The sequence below is a fragment of the Gossypium hirsutum genome, chromosome A12, assembly GCF_007990345.1.
Source record: "Gossypium hirsutum isolate 1008001.06 chromosome A12, Gossypium_hirsutum_v2.1, whole genome shotgun sequence".
NCBI lineage: Eukaryota > Viridiplantae > Streptophyta > Magnoliopsida > Malvales > Malvaceae > Gossypium > Gossypium hirsutum.
The window spans coordinates 84,900,458-84,919,732 of NC_053435.1; the positions used below are offsets into that span (position 1 = coordinate 84,900,458).

Here is a 19,275-nt window from a genome sequence, read left to right on the forward strand (position 1 = left end):
ATTTTATTGTTTAATATTAACGTTTATTGTTTAATTTTATCTACTTTAAAGTATCTGCAAAACGTAAGAAAAAGACTAACTATTTTTTTTTTTGCCATTCAAAGAACCCTTCAAAAAGATACATTAGAAAGTATTATAGACTAATATATTTTAGATCAAAGTCTAATATATATATAATCTAATTCCTATTACTATCCATATACTTCAAAATCTTTAAATCAAAAGATAACATGCATTTAAGCACATTAGAACCAATGCCTTGTTGCATCGTACCAACAAAACTAAAGCTTAATCAATATATATTTTAAGAAGGAAAAAATGGAATAGTGCATCAACCATCACTGACGAGGAAAATCGCTTAAAGTGAAGCTAATAATATTCTTTACATGGTCAAGAGCGAAGCAAATCCACTATTAATATAAATAAGCAAAATCAAACTGGCATAATTGCTTGAGATCACAAGAACCCTACTCATATATGACTGGTTAAGACTAAGGACTAGCCTAACTACCATACCAAATATCTTCTCTCTCGAGTTATATGCTCAAATATTCGACCAAACCCAGTGCTTCAAAACAAGATTTCTTACATACACTTAGTAGGATCATGGAAGCACAAAAGAAATGCAGAGATGAATCATTTTGGGTATTAGCAGGCACATCCTCCTGACTCTTGTTGTGACTGCGATCCATTTGAATTGCTCGACTTAAGATTCACATCCACCATATCTTCAGGCTTTGTTGAAGATAGTGTTTCCATTCCGGGCAATGCAGCTGCAATCTTCCGAAATAGAGCCTGTAAAATGTGATCAAACAAATCTTAATATCAGCTAATGGTGCAATATTTGTCATGTTAGACAGGATGCCTCACCCCCTCACTGTATTTTATTCATTGAGTAATAGAATTCGTTTTTTTCATCTTTCGAATTCTTTCAACTTTTGAGTTACTTTCGCTTTGCTTTTCGTTGGTGCCTTGGAAAAATTTTGTTTGAATCCTCAATTATTAGGAGTTAAGCTGACTTAGGCATTTTTATAGCGAAGAAATTGCCTAAAATTACATGAATTGCAAGACAAATTCTAGCCCCATGACACATGCACGTACATTTATAATAGATTTGTTAAATATAAGCATGGCTTGAAACCCATTGTACAATAGTGGTTGTAATAAATCATTTGGTTGACAAAACCTACAACAACAGCATCATACAAGAAAATTATCAAAACATTTACAATTCACATGAATGAACCATAAAAAATCAGTTGTATTAATCGAAGGTCTGCAAAAGCAAATGCTCTTCCCTGCAAAATCTTGAGTATTAAACTAACAAACACTAGTGCTTTTCTTATAAATAACTTGCTTTATATATCTTTAGAGATCTTATTGCAATGTAATAAGCTATAAACTAATGTTTGGTCTCCCAGTTGAACAAAAAACAGACATAATTTCACAGTAAATAATGAGTATGTCTACATTGGTACGAAACATATCAAGCAGTATGCTGGATTTCCCGGACATGGTTCTGCAACCTCCTTGCCTTCTTATCATCAATATAATTTTGATAAATATAAGCAGCAAAACCACAAAGAGCCAAAAGCATGGCGATTACCTTCACACCGAAGCTATTGCATCGTTTGCCCCAATGATGGCCTTTCTGATCTTATCCGTATTCCGATCGAAGAAAGAAAGTTTCAGTCCTTTGAATTTCTTACTAAGCCTGTGTTTGAGCTCTATGCCTTTGCGCGCTAAGGCTTTCTTGGCTAACCCCAGCTAGTGGGGTAACAGCCAAAGACAGAGTGCTGATAAAATTAGAGAAGAGAGATGACACAACAAAAATCAACCCCACAACACCAACAGCACATACTTGCCAAGATATAGCAGTCCACACCAATGTCAGCACGTATGAAACACTTCCGGTGCCAAATACCTCCATCTCGTGCTGCAAACTCTTCCATTCACCACTTGCAAAGAGGCCGATAGTCGATAGGCAGCTTGCAACGACTGATGTATAGATTTGCATTTCTAAAACGACAGAAAACGTTTCCTTTTTCAAAACCTTCTGAAATGAAAGTTGCATAAAGGAAAGCAAAAGGGAATAAAGAGCAAAAGCTCCAAGGGTGCAGAGGAAGCCGATAAGGAACTTACCCTTGGGAACTCCTGATGGCCCATCTGAATTATCATTCACTGCAATTAAGGCAGCAGACAATGACAGGGTGACCACTGAGTTGAGAATCAAAGCAGTGAACTTCTGTGAGTTAAGGAAGTAGGAAAAAACTGCATTGAAAGCTAATTGAGTTGCGCAAATAAGCGAATAAGTAGAGGCTGAGAGGTACAAAAGCCCTACAGAATACAGCATATTGTCACCAGCAACAAGTACACCAAGAACAAAATATAGCAGAGCAAGGTTTTGATGGAAGGTGAAGTGGAAAAAGTTGAAGCCTCCCGAGAAGGGCGAAGAAGAAACCAAGGGATACAAAGGACTGGGAAGCCAGCAGTTTGCACAAGAGTGGCCATCCATTGACTGTTTCCACCTTTATCATAATAAAATCTCCCCAGAAGAACTGTTGCAGCTTGGCCAGCAATGAGGAAGAATATGTTGATTGCCACCAAAAGCCACCATTGAAACCGCTTCAGTTTAAGAAATGGTGATTCATCCATTAAATTTTCCTCCTTGTTGACAATAGATTCTTGATTATCTGTAATTGAACAATAGAAAACTCAAATTTAATGAAATAAGATCAATGTTCTAACATCAACAGGACTAATGTTGACTTTTGCCAACAAAAGATCATGAAAGAGAGTCTTCCAAATCCCAGCACTATAAACTTAACTTTTACAGCACACTTAAGGTAGGAACCAAGGGTTAAATTGTTTCTCAAGTTACAAGTATACCTTTATCGACATTGTTAGAAGGGCCCTTCCACAAACCTTAACATGGACAGTAAAACAAAAATGGAGGATAAAAAGAACTACTCTTCTTATAAAGAGCATAAAGAAAAAAAATAGGACCACTTCAAGAACATAAGAAAAACATGCAAGAACATTCATGCAATAATCTAGAAATCCTCCCTTGGATTTTAATAGGAATCTTCAACGGGATCCTGGAAATTACAAGTAAGCAAACATGAAAGAGAACCAAAAATATAAATTTCCAAAGAAAAATAGCCTACCAATGAACTGATTTGCTTGGCAATATCCAAGTTTTTGACCAAAACCTATCGGATGTTCACAAAGTCAAGCTAAAACACAAGGTATATCATCTTTTACTTCATTGCTATGTGTATATATATATTCCAAATCAAAAACAAGACTGGTAAAGAATCATATCATCACGAATCGCCAAAACAAACGTAGTAATGAAATCTATACATGAAAAACTAAAAGGGGCATTCAAGATTTATCACGGAAGCCCCCTTTTTTTCCATCATTTAAAAGGAATCTTATCGGCATAGTGAAAATAAATCCGATTCTAAAGAGAACCCAGTAAAGCATTTGGCGTAAGAAAGCAGGGAAAAAGAAAGCAGCATTACCAGCCATGGTGCGAAGTAGTGGACCGTTGAATCAAAGCAAGAAGACGAAGTGAGAATGTATGTAAAAACAAAAGAAAGAATATAAACCAAAGAAGGGATCATTTTGTTCTGTATAAATGCTATTGTAAAATTAAGAACCACCACACAGAGGCAGTGCCCAATAGAATAACTTGACGGTTACAAGAAACGATGTATAATAATGGCAATCAGCTGACTGACTCAGATATGAGTAGATTTTCTGTTTATTTCTTCTTCTTTTTTGAACAAATTCTGTTTATTTTTTTAATTTAAAACTATGGGTTATTTCCAATTTTTAGGCGTAGGTTTATTAGGTTCTGTTTCATTGCTTCTTTTCTGGCTTTTGTTAATGGGGTGTATTCCCAATACTTCCATATTTAGTTTTTCATTAATATATCCGGTCAAACCTTTGATTAAAAATATATATATATTCTTTATTAGGAAAAAAAAACTTTGATGATTTTTTAATAAAAAATTGAATTTGAGAATTTTTAATATCAAGATGAAGAAAGTAAATGAAGAGGAGAGGTATTGTGCCACTTGCAACCTGAAATTAGGAGTGTTCAATCGGTTAACTGATCCGAAATAACATTAACTGAATTAACTGACCCTTCAAAATTTTTAACCGTTAACTGAATCGAAATTTTTTCAAAAAAATTAACCGAACCGAAATTTTTTAATTAATTCGGTTGGTTAACCGAATTAATCGAAAATTATATTTTTTTTTTTATTTTTGGTTAAAATAAGTATAAAATTAACCAAATTAATTGAATTAACCGAATTACCCGAATTAACCGAATTATTTGTATAAAATTATATGTTTTTTATTTTTATTTTTATTTTTATTTTTAGATTTTTATTTTTATTTTTATTTATTAAATTATTTGTAATTTTTATGATTGGGTTGGGTTAGGTACTTGGGTTAATATATATTAGATTGGGTATTTGAGTTTATGTTGAATTGGATTTGAATCAATAGTGGGCTATTTATATATTATAAATTTATTTATTAATAATTTAGGTTAAACCGAAAATATTTGGTTAACCGACAGGTTTCGAACCGAATTAACCATTAACCGAAAACTCAAAAAATTATTAACCGACCCTCGACCGAATTAATTCGGTTAACCGACTGATTAACCGAATTTTTTCAATTTTACCCGAATTTTGCACACCCCTAGCTGAAATCCAAGAACTATGTGAAGAGAACTGAAACATAGGTGCCGATGTTCCTTGAAAATAAAAAATAAGTTTCAAGTGAGATGGAGTTTCAGTGGTTTCATGTGTCCTCACATGCAACAAGTAGGAGAAAAAGAAGCGAAAAGAAAAAAAATATAATATCATACATGAAATTATGAACAACAGACCTGGTTTACGAGGATCCCATATTCTAAGAATTGGATCGGAACCACCAGCTGTGATGAGAGCCAATCCTTCACCTCCTATATCAATGCAGTTGAGGGCCTTGCCACAGAACTGTGCATGAAAACAAAATAGGAGTCGGGTTAGGGAAGTGAAGTAAATGAAAGCAACCTAAGAAATAGTATCCTTTTACCCTTTTTTTCTCGGATGAACAAAAATGGTACGTCCAAACATAGAACACAGGTGCATGCAAATGAAACAAAAAATGGATATAGAGGAGACGCACTGTGTATGGCCCACAAGTGTAGAGACGGCCTCTCCCTGCACAAAACATGAAGGATGTAAAAGAAAAGCCAATGCTTATAAATAAATGCCCAAGATTCTTTAGAATAAAATTGTTATGTCATAAAAATTTTGGAGAGAAACATCAAATTAACAATAATGATTATGACAAAAAGCTCTTTCAATTAATTTGATATGATTTAATCAATTAATTCAATAGTCAATTAACAATATTAACTATTATGGCTAAAATGCTAAAAATTATATTTTTAAAATATATATATTCTAATAATAAAATTCAAATTAGCATTTTGATAGAATCAACAATACTAACTGATTGAACTAACAGATAACAATTAAATTAAGTTATGTTAAATCAAAGTATAAGGATTAAATATTAAATTTTAGCATTATAAAGGGACAAAACTAAAATTTGACCATTTTATTGGTTATTTCAATTTAATTTCAATTTATTCAAATAAATTGATTTCAATTTGATTCACTGTTTGCAAGTTAGAAAACTATAATCATCTGAACCAAACTAAATTCTATTTTTATTTATTTTATAACTAATTTCTTTTACAAATATAAAAATAAAAAAATTATTTAAATTAGTAAAAAAATTAAAATACTTTATACAAATATATTTTAAAAACTAATTAATTAAATGTAAACAACGTTAACTAGTGCTAAGAAGTGGTATTTACTTCATATATCAAAGATCTTTTAGTCTGCACCATATCATTAAAAATAAGTTCAAATCACAAATAGTTAACCCAAGCAACATACTTCTTGATGGCATTTCTATCTACCTAATCCTCATTAATATATTTTATATATTTCATATGTATCATGGTATTTCTTTGTTTTTTTCCATTTACTTTATATTGTGTTTTATTACAATATATGCTAATACGATATGCATGAGACTTAGTTTGCAACAAGAGGACAAGCATGGATGTAGCCAAATCATCTAGCAGGTCATAAAATATGGGACTACAGTACAAATTCTATTTAATAGAATTATACTGAAGATAGATATTCTTGAAGAACAAAATGGCTTATTAACAATATAAACTAAAAAGAAACTTACCCTAGGCAATTCCAATCCCCTTTCTTCATTTGAATATCATCTGTAGCAACCTTCTTTGGACCTTCTGCTTTACACTTTAAGCACCTTGTATTTCTAGAAAAGTTCATGAACTGCACCTGTAACATAAAAAGGAATGAATAGCCAAGGTAGAATAGAGATAGGATAGTTAAGTGTAAAGTCCAAAAGATAGATTGGGGGTAAATTAAGAAACAAAGCCTAACATTTAGAAGCATTGAACCAAGTCATATGGCAACAAATGAATCAAGGTTCCAAAGACAGATTGAGGGCAAATTAAGAAACAAAGACTAACATTTAGATGCATTTAGCCAAATAAGATACTGTAAAGATATATTGCATGTTAAAGGTTAATGGAGGCTTTACCTCAAAGCTACACGGTACTTTTGGCCCAAATTTTCAAGCTCAGCCATCACAAAATCTATGATGCAAGGTGTGCTTTCAAATGCAAAAGAACAGATTAGATTCAGCAATAAAAAGGACTAGGATTGTAACTAAAAAGGACAGATTTAGCAATTAAGAAAAATGCAAAATGTATTCAAAGTAATGTTTAAAAGGAAAACCAACTCAATAACTCACATTTTGCATATAAGCAGTCCATCATTCCCTTCTCCAGCTCCAACTACCAAAGGGGAAAAAATGTTAAGAATTATCAATGACATAAAAAGGAATCATAAAAAAAGAGCATGTCGATAAAATTAACATTACAATTTATTTTTTTACTTTGCAAGAGGGGATTATAAACATTTTATAACAGACCTAATTTTACTATTATCACAGTCAAATTAAACCTTAAAACAAAATTCAAGTGGGTAAGAACTACGAAGCACTTACTTTGTTCTGGATGGAGAAATTGATGGAGTTGGTATCAACCAAAACACGATAAGGCGGTTCCAATGAGGTGTTGTGTATAGAAAAGAGTTGAAGAAACGTTCGGCCTAGTCCATAAAACAATCAACGAAATTAGAAAGGAACCAATAAAATATTAAATATAAAAAAACGATGTAAAGAAGAATTAGAAATAGCATACAAGAATATAAATAAGCTTACACGTTTTTGGGGAGTTTTTCCATGCATGACTGAAATTTTACATAAACAACAATCAATCCAGATAATTATATCAACCAAAGTAAATTAAAAAGAAGGAAAAGAATTTTTTTTATTTTTTATTTTTAAAAAAGAGATTAGGAAAACGGGGAAAAAACACTTGTTGTTTAACAGCTTTTTGAGTGACTATTTTTTCCATGCCAGCAAATTTGGAGGCCTTTTTTGCTTTTCCCATGGCTGCAGATTGAAACTTGTAAAAACAAAAAAGCAAGAAACCTTGAAACTAGACAAAAACCCCTTGAAACAATAAGTTGTTCTGCCAAAAGAGGCGAATGAGAACAGAGAAGAAGATGGAAAAAAGAGCTGAACAAAAAGTAAAAAAACCTTGAAACTGAACAAAAACCCCTTGAAACAATAAGATGTTCTACCAAAAGAGGCAAATGAAAACCGAGAAGAAGATGGCAAAAAGAGCTGAGTGAGGGTTTTGGGTTAATCTCGCTATGTCTTGCTTACCGATTGGTTACGAATAGGAGTGCGACGGTGGCGCAGCAGATGATCGAGTCGACGGTGATGCAGCAGATGGTCAGGTCCGGCGATGCATATTTGGAGAAAATTTAGGGTTTGGGGAAAAATTTTAGGGAAAAAAATTATGCTACGTTTGGTTGGATGGAATTACTATTCCATTCCGCCCTAATTTCACGCGTTACAGTAAAGCAGCCATTTGGTTCATGTTTAGGTGATTCTACGGAATTGCTATTACAGTCTCATTCCGTCAGCTCACCGTTTAGGTATTCAGGGTTTGGGGGTCTAAATACCTTTTCAACACCACACCGTTTAGGTTTTTTGACCAAAATAGCCTGCCTTTTTTCTTCCCAAAATTCTCTCCAAATTTCTTCCTCCCCAAATCAAGCATCCGTTCGCCCTTCATCTTCATCTCCTCAAATATTGTAAAGGGTACGTTTTCTTTTTCTTTTTTTCCTGACTCCTTTTAGTTAAAGTTCTTTCACCTCTTTCAACTTTTCTTTTCCCCTTTCAATCCTAAGTTCGATTGAGACTTTTTTGCTCAATCTTCTTTAATTTCTTTTTTCCTATTATGTGTTTCTCAGGCTGCTCGCAAGTCGGCACCGACAACAGGAGGCATGAAAAAGCCTCACCGATATCGCCCTAGAACTACAGCTCTGCGGTTAGTCATCAAATCACGTTTTTTTATTCTTGTTTACACAAATTGAACTGATGATGTTTCCATTGGATACAATGAAATCCGGAAGTACCAAAAAAGTACTGAACTCTTCATTAGGAAATTGCCTTTCCAGAGGCTCATTCGTGAAATTGCCCAAGACTTTAAAGTAATACCATTAAATTCAAAGTTAATTTTACCAGAAAAGTACTGGTAAGTATACCTTAGCTCACCCTTGCTGCTTTACGTTTTCTTATTCTTGTTTACCTTAGCACACCTTTAGCAAAGTTTTTGTAACTTTGATTTAGGGGTTTTTTTAAGGTTACTATTTTTGGCCAAGACTTTAAGGTTACTGTAAATTTCATTTTTTGGGTTGATAATTAGGTCATTTCTTATTTCTTTTATTTGTTAAAGATATGAATATATGTAAGTGTGTGCCTAGCTTTCTTGTGCTTGGAGCTAATATGGATTAGTTTAAGAAATAGGTATGGAACCTTTAGTTTATTGTTGTTTGATGATGGATATGCATTAAACTTCCGCCCTTAGGGTAAATTTTAAATATAATCTCCCATTTATGAACATCTATTTGGCGCTCTGATTTAATCTATGTTGTTGCATGTTGTCACTATGCATGTTTTCCTTCTTTCTCCAGTCCATTTGATTGTTGTTCTCAGTTTTTTATCGCACCATTATCTAATTAGGTTTTCTAGGGTGTCTTGTCACTTTTGGATTTAAACTACGTGCTAGTTTTTTGACTTAAACTGTTATTCATTGTGATCTGAGTGATTCTTTTCCTTGATCATTTCCTTCGTCGTCCTGTAGTATTTGCTGCAAAAAGCTCTGCCTGTTAGGTTATTTTATCATTCAATGTTTCCTGTGCTAGGTAAAGGTAGCTGTGATGATTGGACAAACTTGTACAATCATGATTTATTGAGAGTTAATACACTTATGAAATATGGTCCCTGCATTTTTGTTTGACGTGCATGCCCATTTTTTGTATGGAACACTCTTAATTTAATGAACAATGAGACAAGGAACATGAATGACTATTTATGTTAATTTGTGGTTTGCCATTTTTTTTGTATGTGGGTTGGTGGAGAGCAATTACTCCTTTTATCAATTTCATCTTAATATGTGTTTCACATTTTAAGTGAAAAGGTTGTGTCTGCACTTTTTTTTCGAGCGGGAAGTTTTCCTATTTATGGAAGTGCTTAGATCGGTAAAGAAAAATTATATATAGAAGTAGATTTAAAGAAACAATATGCTGCTCAAACCCATGTTGGTTGAAATGCTGTTATATCATGATTTCCTTCCATGTTTTTGTTCATTGTTTACTATGCTTTTCATTAGCTTGGCTTATGGGGCTCTTTTAATTCTATTAATATTTGAAAGAGTTGCTATATAGTTTAGATTTAGCCTTGGTAGTTAGATATCTCTATCTATTATCTAATACTGGAGACTAGTAAATATAAAAAGGGAAAGTTCCATAATTTTTGGCTTGGATACTTATTATTGTTTGGAATTATTGTTTTATTGTTTGGTTGCCATATTCTTCCATTGCAAGAAGATCATTGGGGTTAAACAGGGTGGAATATTAGGTTTCTTGTTGATTGTTTTGCCACTTTTAGAGACATTTTGTTAGATTGCCTAATTTCCAATTCATCCATTGGCTTTTTTCTTTTCTTTTATTTTCAGTTTATGTGGTTACTTTTTTTCATTTATTGTTACCATTTTGCATCAATGGGTATAAGGTTTAATTTAGAATTGTTGTTAGATAAAGTTGGTTTAGAAAAAGTGTAAAAAAAGTCAAATGGGGCTTTGGGATCATGAGCTTAATGGATTAGTTAGTTATTTAGTTTAGTACTTATAATGAATGATATTGCATAGAATTATTGATATAATTAATTGTAAATTCAAAAATTAATAAAGAAAAAATTTGGTTTTGAAAATTTATAGAACTGTTTGGCATTGAAAAAAAAGAGATGAAGTTTAGATTCGAGACAACAATAGAACTTTTTCATTTAAAAGTCAATTTCTAAAAGTCAAAAGCACCATTTTCTTACCATTTTTTTAGTCAAACCATAATTTTAATGCTAGCTTTACCTTGCTTTTGTAATTGAAAACAAATTCTAACCTCGAAAGTAAACTAAACATATATTGCTGTTTGTTTTTGAGATGTTTCGTTATCTACCCATCATTTGTTTTTGCAGATGTTTTTAATATTTGGGGATTTATATTTTATTTGGTTTCCCTTGTGGATTAGACTTTAAAAAAAATAATGTTTATGTATTATATATATAGAAATTACTTAAAAGAAATAATTTGTTTTTAAAGGGTTTTTTATCTCAATATTATAAAAAAATATTATACACGAAAATGGATTGTCAATCAGATTAATTACGAAAATGGTATATTTTTTTAGGTCGTGCCTACCTGACAGGCACAACCAATTTTTTTAATATTAATTTTTTTTGTTTAAAAAATTATTATTATATATTTTTTTCTGGTTAGTATACAACCTGTGTATATGGACTGGAAAAGCATACATACATGTTGTGCCTTCTTGGTAGGCGCAATTGGTAGGGCCCACATGCTTAATTTTTTCTCTATATATTCCCCCCAAAATCAGATGAACATACAGAAAATTTAGCAGCAAAATAGAAGTAAGAAGAGAGGGAGAAGAAGGAAAGAAATGAAAGCAAAAAGAAGGATAAGGTATTTTAATTTACTTATTTTTAAATAGAATATAGAATTTTGTTAGAAATTTTATTATTTAAAAATTTGTTAGATTAATAATTTTGTTAGCTTCTGAATGAAAAATTTTGCATTAAAAATTTTATGTAACTTTTTTGCTATTCGAAACTATTTTGAGAATTTTGAAATTTTTTTAACAGATCTAGTATTGAATATGGAGAATCAGTTTTTCGTATGCATTTATTTTGATGGAGAAATTTTGACAACAAGCGTAGGATGTTATTTGAATGTCGCAAACAAGTAGTAATAAGGTTCAATAGAAATATCTCTTTTGATGATATGAAGAAAAAAATTAGTGAAAAAATTTATAAACGTTGTGGAAGAAGGATCTCGAAACTTTTCTACAAGTTTCCAGTTTCGACGTATCCGATAAAATTCACCGAAATGGAACTTGTAGACGATGAAGACGTGGAGACAGTGGTCGCTCTCTATTTTAGGACTTAGAGCAACTAAAATGCACCGATTCAGTTATTTGCTGAGTTAGCTGGTGTGGAGGAAACTGAAGATCCCACTCTATTAGGTGAAGAAGATGGAGCTCAAGAACCGTGTATGGTGGTTCTGGTATCATACGCTGGTAGTCAATCAACTATACATAGGATCGACATTAATCTTAATGCTGCACCCGTGACTGCTGTGATTGGTGATGATATATACCATAGTAGTGATCCTTCTGATCATGAAGTCGATAGTGAAAATGATCCCGACGTGGATGAGGTCTCGGATGATAATGACGATATAAGGCGTGAATGAGGAATTAAATGTTAATGCGTCTTTAGTCGGGAACTAGATTCGTCGCATTGTGATACATAATAATCATAGGGCGCATGTAGCCGAGTTCCCAAAGTACCCTGAAATACAATCTGCTTATTGGATGGCCGTATATTCTGATCCTGAGGAGTTGTTTATGGGCTAGAGATTCGAAAATAAGGAAGAGTGCATATTTTCCATTAAACAGTATAGTATGAATATATTAGTAGACTATAAAGTTGTCAGTGTCTAAATCGACATTATCTATTGGAGAGTGTTGGAAGTTGGCGGAAGGTTGCAATTGGAGGATACGAGCTGCATTTATCCAAAAGTCGCAGATGTGGGAGATACGAAAATTTGTTGGGCTTCACACATGCATTGCATCACATATGACAGAAGATCATCGAAAACTTGATTCTAAAACTATTTGTATGTGCATCATGCCAATGGTTAAAGACATGCCGACAATTAAGGTTTCGGTACTGATTACCGAAATACAGGTACGATTCCGGTATCGAGTATCATACCAAAAGGCATGGATAGCTAAACAGATGGCAATGGAACAATTGTACGGAGATTTAGATGCATTATATAATGAGTTGCAGGGATGGATTGCCGCTATGAGGGAGTATGTACCAGGGACTGCCATTGAGTTGCAGACACGACCTTATGACGGCCTAGATGAGCAACTACAACGGAGAAAAAGAATTTTCCAATGGATGTTCTGGACGTTTGATCCATGTGTACATGCATTTCCCCACTGCAAGCCGTTTGTGCAAGTAGATGGGACATGGCTATACAGTAAATATACACAGATCTTATTTCTTGTGATTGCTCAGGATGGGAACAATAACGTGCTCCCGATTGTGTTTGCCATCGTAGATACAAAAAATATGGAGTCGTGGGAATTCTTCTTTACAAACCTGCGGAGGTATGTTATTAGTAATGATAGTATTTGCATCATCTCCGATAGAGGGAAATGATTAATTGTCGCCATTAGGCATTCCAGTGTGTCATGGAGATTTGTTTACTGCATACGGCACATTGCGTCTAACTTCTATCGAGATTATAAGAATACAGACTGGAAGAGACAAGTTGTGAAAATGGATAAAGAATAACCTTATCCTTTTAATATATAACTTAATGTTTTGTAATTAGACTGTAACTTATATTTTCTTAATACATACACAACGTACGAGCTTGAGCCACACATTTTTCGGCAAAGGATGACTCGACTTGAGAATGACATGGAAGGTCAAACGAACACATCTTTCCGACAATGGTTGGGTATCATAGAGCCGTAGCAATTGGTTCAAAGTTTTGACGAGGGCATTCGTTACGGTCAAATGACCACAAACTTGGTGGAAGGCATCAACGCTTTGTTATTGAAAACACGAATCTTCCAATTTCATCTGTCTTCTCGGCTACATTCTACAGGTTGGCTACCTTGATGCCAAGAATGGGTCAGCAACAAGTCAACCAGATGGAGGCAGGACACGTGTTTTTCGAATATGTCAGGGATGCAATGGTTGCAAACCGTCGGATGGCGAGGTCGATGAATGCAGAAGTATATTCACGACGTAATGAAACGTTTCGCGTTACAGAGACCACGGTCGTCAACTCGGTATACCACCTAGGTCCTACGGAGTTGATCTCCGAAATAGACGGTGCGATTGTAGGAGGTTCCAGACACTTCATTATTCTTGTGCACATGTTGTAGCATCTTGTGCTAAAGTCTCGCTCAATGTAGATCAATTTATCGATGAAGTGTATACCCTCGAACACATGTTCCGTGTATGGGAGAATGGGTTTCCCGTACTTCCTGACCTATCTACTTGGGAGGTTCCTCCGATGACATTCGATCTTGTTCCAGACAAAGGGTTGCGTAAGAACCCAAAAGGTCGTCTGTAATCATCTAGAATCCGTAACGAAATGGACATTAGAGAGAAATTTGATGGGAAGTTGTGTGGAGTATGCAGATTACCCGGTCATAATTGGAATAAATGCCCGCTCTGAAACTACCATATTGGACAATCGTCGCGATCGGATAGAAATTAAGATTTTGTTAATTACATGGTGGAAGAAAAAGTCCCGCCAAGTAGCATTAAATAGATTTTTTAAGCATTTTAAAATTGATTGTTTTTAATACTCTTTTTTTGCAATTATGTATTTCAACCCAAGCAAATCCAAAATTTGCCTTTGAAGCACATGTTTATATACAATTTACATACTTACTCTGGGTGAAGCATGACTATTTGTGTTCATACATACTTAACTCGGATTTATTATGTATTTCATTTATTATTATAATTACGTTATTCAACCGGGGGAATGATGACTATCCTTTGTAATTAAATGATAAAAAACTCATTACATAAATAGTCATTACATAATTTGCTAAAAATAAATTAAATTGATAAATAAAATGTCAAAAAAATCATTACATAAAAAGGAAGTTATTTATATTACAAAACTCCCTAAAATTGATGGTTTGATGGTGTGGTTCTAGGGGTATATTTTGTGGAGCCCGACGTTTACGTTGCAGACGACTACAGCGATCAACGTTCTCTTCATCTGTATGTGGGGGTGTGTGAAACATAGACGAAAAATCATGTCTCAAACGCCACTGATGAACTTGAGCCGAGAGTAGAATATGGCGGTGGATATAGGCCGGGAAGAGTAGAGTACAGCGGTGGATACGGGCTGGAAGGAGCAGAGTACTGAGATAAATATGAGTCGGGATGACTGGAGTACTGAGATAGTAGTGGGCTGAAGATATCAAACTCTGAATGATATTCGTAGCCTGAGGAGCCCGAGAAATAGTCATCGCCCCCTAAATCTGGATGATGAGAACTACCTTCAGAGTGTAGTTCCGGCTCTGGCTCCTGCTCTGGCTCTGACTCTGGTGCATGATGCGGATTTAGAAGATGTTGCCCAATTCGTGTCGAATGCGGGGGAACTACCATCGACCTCCCACCAGACAAAAATGGTTTCCCTATCTCATAGTACCACTGTAGGTACTGTAACGAGGGCTGGAAATCCAAGCCACGATCCATTTGAGGTATCCTCCCAAACCGGTTGTTCCACATCGTAACATATTCTTCATGCTCATCTCCCTAATCAAGCCCATGCCTTCCCCTCCTGGTCATCCCATGAATATCTCCCAATCGTACTAGCGGACTCGGGATATAGTGAATGCAATCGAACTGTCGAAGTACTCGATCGCCATGATATCACTCCACTATCTGAAACTTGATAACGGGTGCGCTAATGCACCATAAGTTTGAGTGGACGCGGGCAGACGAGGGAATAATCGCCATAATTTCTAGAACAGAATACGACATCCAAATGAACTGCACAGTTAATAATATTTTTTATATTAACGTAGGTCAAGTGAAATAAAATAATAAAATAAAATTGATATTAGAAAAACTTACCCCCTCTCTAGAATCATTCTCGATCATCAGACGGTATATCAGAACCGTGTATGATCTTCCGATACCCAGATTTGTGCTCCATCTAAGAAAAAAATTATTAGAACATAATCCAAAAAAAAGTCAACTAATTGTTACAACACATAAAAATTCATCACCTATTAACGAGTGAAAATATATATGATTAGTGACTAATTGATGCCAAGAATGGCATCCGGTAAAGTGCCCACGATTGCAGCAGTATGAAGCATCCGCCTATGTCCATCGTAGAAGGATCTGTCGTCCGACAAAGTTCTCGATACAACATGGCTAACACTGCGAACCCCCAACTGTATGAACGAGTGTTATGCAAATTAGATAATAGGGGTAAGTACATCAAGTGAACAGTACTGCCGTTTGATTCCGTCATAAGTACACCCCCTATAAGGTGCATAATGTAAGCTCGAATAGCCTGCATCACCTCCTGTTCATTGGCAGTACTCGACAAATACTCAAAATTGGCCTTTGGCCATGACAACCTCAAACTGGCAAATTTCCCCACACTTGGCGAGCGTCTAAGTAATTCATAGCAAAGGGTTGCCGGCCTGGAGATCGAACTTACGCCCGTGATCGCGTTCCCATCGATGGGGAGCCCGAGCTATACTGCAACGTCTTTTAGAATGATAGTGCACTCCCCGCACGGCAAATGAAATGTGTGGGTCTTCAGACGCCATCGCTCGACTAAAGTGGAAATCAAGTCATATCGCAGATCAAAAGTTTGGATCAATGCTGCTGATCCGAACCCGGCTAACTCCAAGAACAGTATTAAGCATTCATCTTGCTGAAACTCTATACTATTAACACGGCCTTTCAATACGCGGTACGGTTGGATCAGAAGAAGTTACTTGGGAATCAGAAGAGACTATGCGTCAACAATATCCTCAACTAGTTGGATCAGGTAAATTTCGAGGACAAAATTTCTTTAAGGAGGGTAGAGTTGTAACGCCCCAATTTTCGGGAATTCTGTGAATGTTAGCAAAATTTCATGCTTTGATTTTGTCATTTGTGAGTGAAATTATGAAATAGAACCTATGTGAAAATGTTTGAAAATGTTATAGGCTAAATTGAAGTGGCCAAATAAATAGGAGTGCAAAATAAGAGGATTTACATGACAAACCTCCCATTTTACATGAAGTGGCCAGCCATCATGTTGTTGTAGATAATATAAGCACTTGATGTCCATAATTCATGGTACAAATTGATAATGGGTTAGGTAAATGTTCCATGATAATGGATTAGGTAAATATTCCATGATAATAGGTTAGGTAAATGTTCCATGATAATTGTTTAGGTAAATATTTCATGATAATGGGTTAGGTAAATGTTCCATGATAATGGTTTAGGTAAATGTTCCATGATGGGCATTTCATGTCTTTTGTATTAAAGAATTAAATGGATGAAATATGAGATTTTATTAAAAGAAAAAGGGGTGAAAAAAATAAAGTTTTGTCCATCTTTGTTCATCATAGCTGAAAGTTAGAGAAGAGAAAGGAGAGGAGAAAGTTCTTGAGTATTCAGTCACTAGGAGGAGGAAAATTGAAGGCGGTTCGTGTGTGGATCTCGTTAGCATATCGTCACAAACAAGTGTGTAACTAACACCCTCTTATAGACTAGATCGGCACAAGCCGAAAAGCTGAAATATCAAAAAGCCAGTATTTTGAGATCTTGCGAGTGTGTGAATGCTCATGAGATTAATAGTTTGATGTATATGGTAAATTAAAGTGATAAGGTTGCAGAGTGCGCGATTCTGTGCATTTCGATATTTTTGGGCTTAATGGGCCAAAAACAGGATAATGGGCCAACGGGCCCAAATTGGTAAGAAAATGCGGTAAGTGTTTCTGATCGTACGTAAATGGCTATGTTATTTATGAAAACATTAAGAATAGTTAAATTACTTGAATACCCCTATATATGCAAAATTACCATTATACCCCTAGGGTTACTTTTGACTGAAAAGCATGACGATCTGATTCTGTACGATGTATGCCATGATTATATATCTGTTGCATGGGGACTTGGGTTATACTATGGAGGAAGCGTCCTGGTGGTTATGCCACAATTATCTGATCTGGTGGCTCTGCCACATATATCTATCCTGGTGGCTATGCCACAATTATCTGTTCTGGTGGCTCTGCCACAATATTTGTATCTGGTGACTTCGTCACAATATCTGGCAGCCTCGCTGCGATTTTTGTGGTGTAGCGATTGGGTGGGTCGTGTAGTCTCCCTACATGGTGTAAGGCTGGTACGGGAGTGTTATGGATGAATCTGGTTTGGGTTTCTGCATAAAAATGTAATATCTGTTCTGTTCTGTTATGGGCCTATGGGCTTTGTTCTGAATTCTGTTCTGGGCTAAGGCCAACTTATTCTATTTCTGTGGTTTGAGTTGATATAGGCTATGATTGGGTTAATTTACACACTGAGTTTTCCCCAAACTCACCCCTTTTATTTTTATCCACGCAGGTAATCCCCAACCATAGTGGGCTTGGAGCTGTAAGGGAATTCGGAGTGGCCACCCGTTCTAAAAGTTTGATTTTTTCTGGTGAACTGGACATCCTTTTATTTACGTTTGAAGTTTTGGGTTTTTAAATGTAATAAGGCCGCTTAATTATTTTTGATGGTTTTAATATGTATTACTAAGATAGGTATTACTTATTTTAACTGTTGAAATTTGATAGTTTTAGGGCGCGTTTTCAAAAAAACAATTGATTTCAAAATAACACGACAACAAGCAAAGCTTCCGCAATGAAAGTATTTTCCAAAATTAATCACTTTTCCAAAAAATGACTTAATCAAATCGGTTTTCTAGAAATATCCATGATGTTAAGGTGTGGCAATTGTGGTATGTATGTCTAGGATTGGATCCGAAGGGAGCTTGGTACTTAAGCAATCCGATGGACTCACCACCTCTTTTCCGGTTTCCTACCTGGTGCACAGCTTCCATTCACTTTAACCTATAATGAAATTATCTTTTAAAACACTAAGTAAGTTTTTCTGGATCAACAATATAAAATGTTTTGAATGCTTCGATGTGGCATGTCGGATTCGATCATAACGTCTGGGCTGGGTTTTGGGTGTTACAACACTAAACCACTAAACACTAACAATTTATATAACTTAATCTTAAATTACTAATAAAATAGCTATAAAAATATTTTTTTAAAATATATTACTAAAAAAATTACAATACGCTAATACTAAACCACTAAACACTAACAATTTATGTAATCTAATCTTAAATTACTAATAAAATAGTTATAAAATTATTTTTTTAAAAATATATTACTAAAAAAATCACAATACACTAATACACTAAACTACTAAACACTAACAATTTATATAACCAAATCAACTATAAAATTATTTTTTTTAAAAATATATTATTACTAAAAAAATCACAATACACTAATACACTAAACACTAACAATTTGTAACCTAATCCCATAAATTATTAACAAAACAAATAACTATAACAAAATACAAAAAAAACTAATAATTTATAACCTAATCATAAACTACTAACAAAATAATTATACAATTTTTTAAAAAAAAAATACATATTAAAAACTCACAAAACACCATAATTTTATAATAAATTACTAAAATAATACATTACTTTTTTTTTCTTCTTCTTCCTTCTTCTTCTCCTTCTCATTTCTCTCATTTCTTTCTCACAGTCGGTGGATGCTTCAATATAGGGGGGACCATGCTTATAAGGTCTCCCATAAATTTTTTTTTCCCATGGGTGATAAGACTCATTCATGAGAAAAAATGGGCAGC

The 19,275-nt window shown here is 34.4% G+C and overlaps 2 long non-coding RNA genes and 1 pseudogene across 9 annotated transcripts; 1 reads left to right on the forward strand and 2 right to left on the reverse strand.

Moving 5' to 3' along the window:
• Positions 1 to 282: 282 nt before the first annotated feature.
• LOC107925652 (probable purine permease 11) lies at positions 283 to 4,231 on the reverse strand (annotated as a pseudogene).
• Positions 4,232 to 4,511: 280 nt separating this feature from the next.
• On the reverse strand, positions 4,512 to 7,995 carry LOC107925653 (uncharacterized). The gene is made up of 9 exons (XR_005906204.1): positions 7,858 to 7,995; positions 7,348 to 7,376; positions 7,132 to 7,235; positions 6,877 to 6,919; positions 6,664 to 6,735; positions 6,283 to 6,398; positions 5,194 to 5,228; positions 4,913 to 5,021; positions 4,512 to 4,777 (listed from the first exon to the last, which is right to left on the reverse strand). It is a non-coding gene; the product is annotated as an uncharacterized lncRNA (long non-coding RNA).
• A 160-nt stretch (positions 7,996 to 8,155) lies between these two features.
• LOC107925654 (uncharacterized) lies at positions 8,156 to 18,243 on the forward strand. 8 transcript variants are annotated; one of them, XR_005906202.1, is made up of 6 exons: positions 8,156 to 8,298; positions 8,451 to 8,527; positions 8,613 to 8,734; positions 11,151 to 11,236; positions 14,532 to 15,083; positions 17,959 to 18,237. It is a non-coding gene; the product is annotated as an uncharacterized lncRNA (long non-coding RNA). The 8 variants fall into 8 exon arrangements; XR_005906203.1 differs by lacking the exon at positions 14,532 to 15,083 and having other exon boundaries at positions 17,959 to 18,243; XR_005906199.1 differs by lacking the exon at positions 17,959 to 18,237 and having other exon boundaries at positions 14,532 to 16,456.
• The last annotated feature ends 1,032 nt before the right edge of the window (positions 18,244 to 19,275 follow it).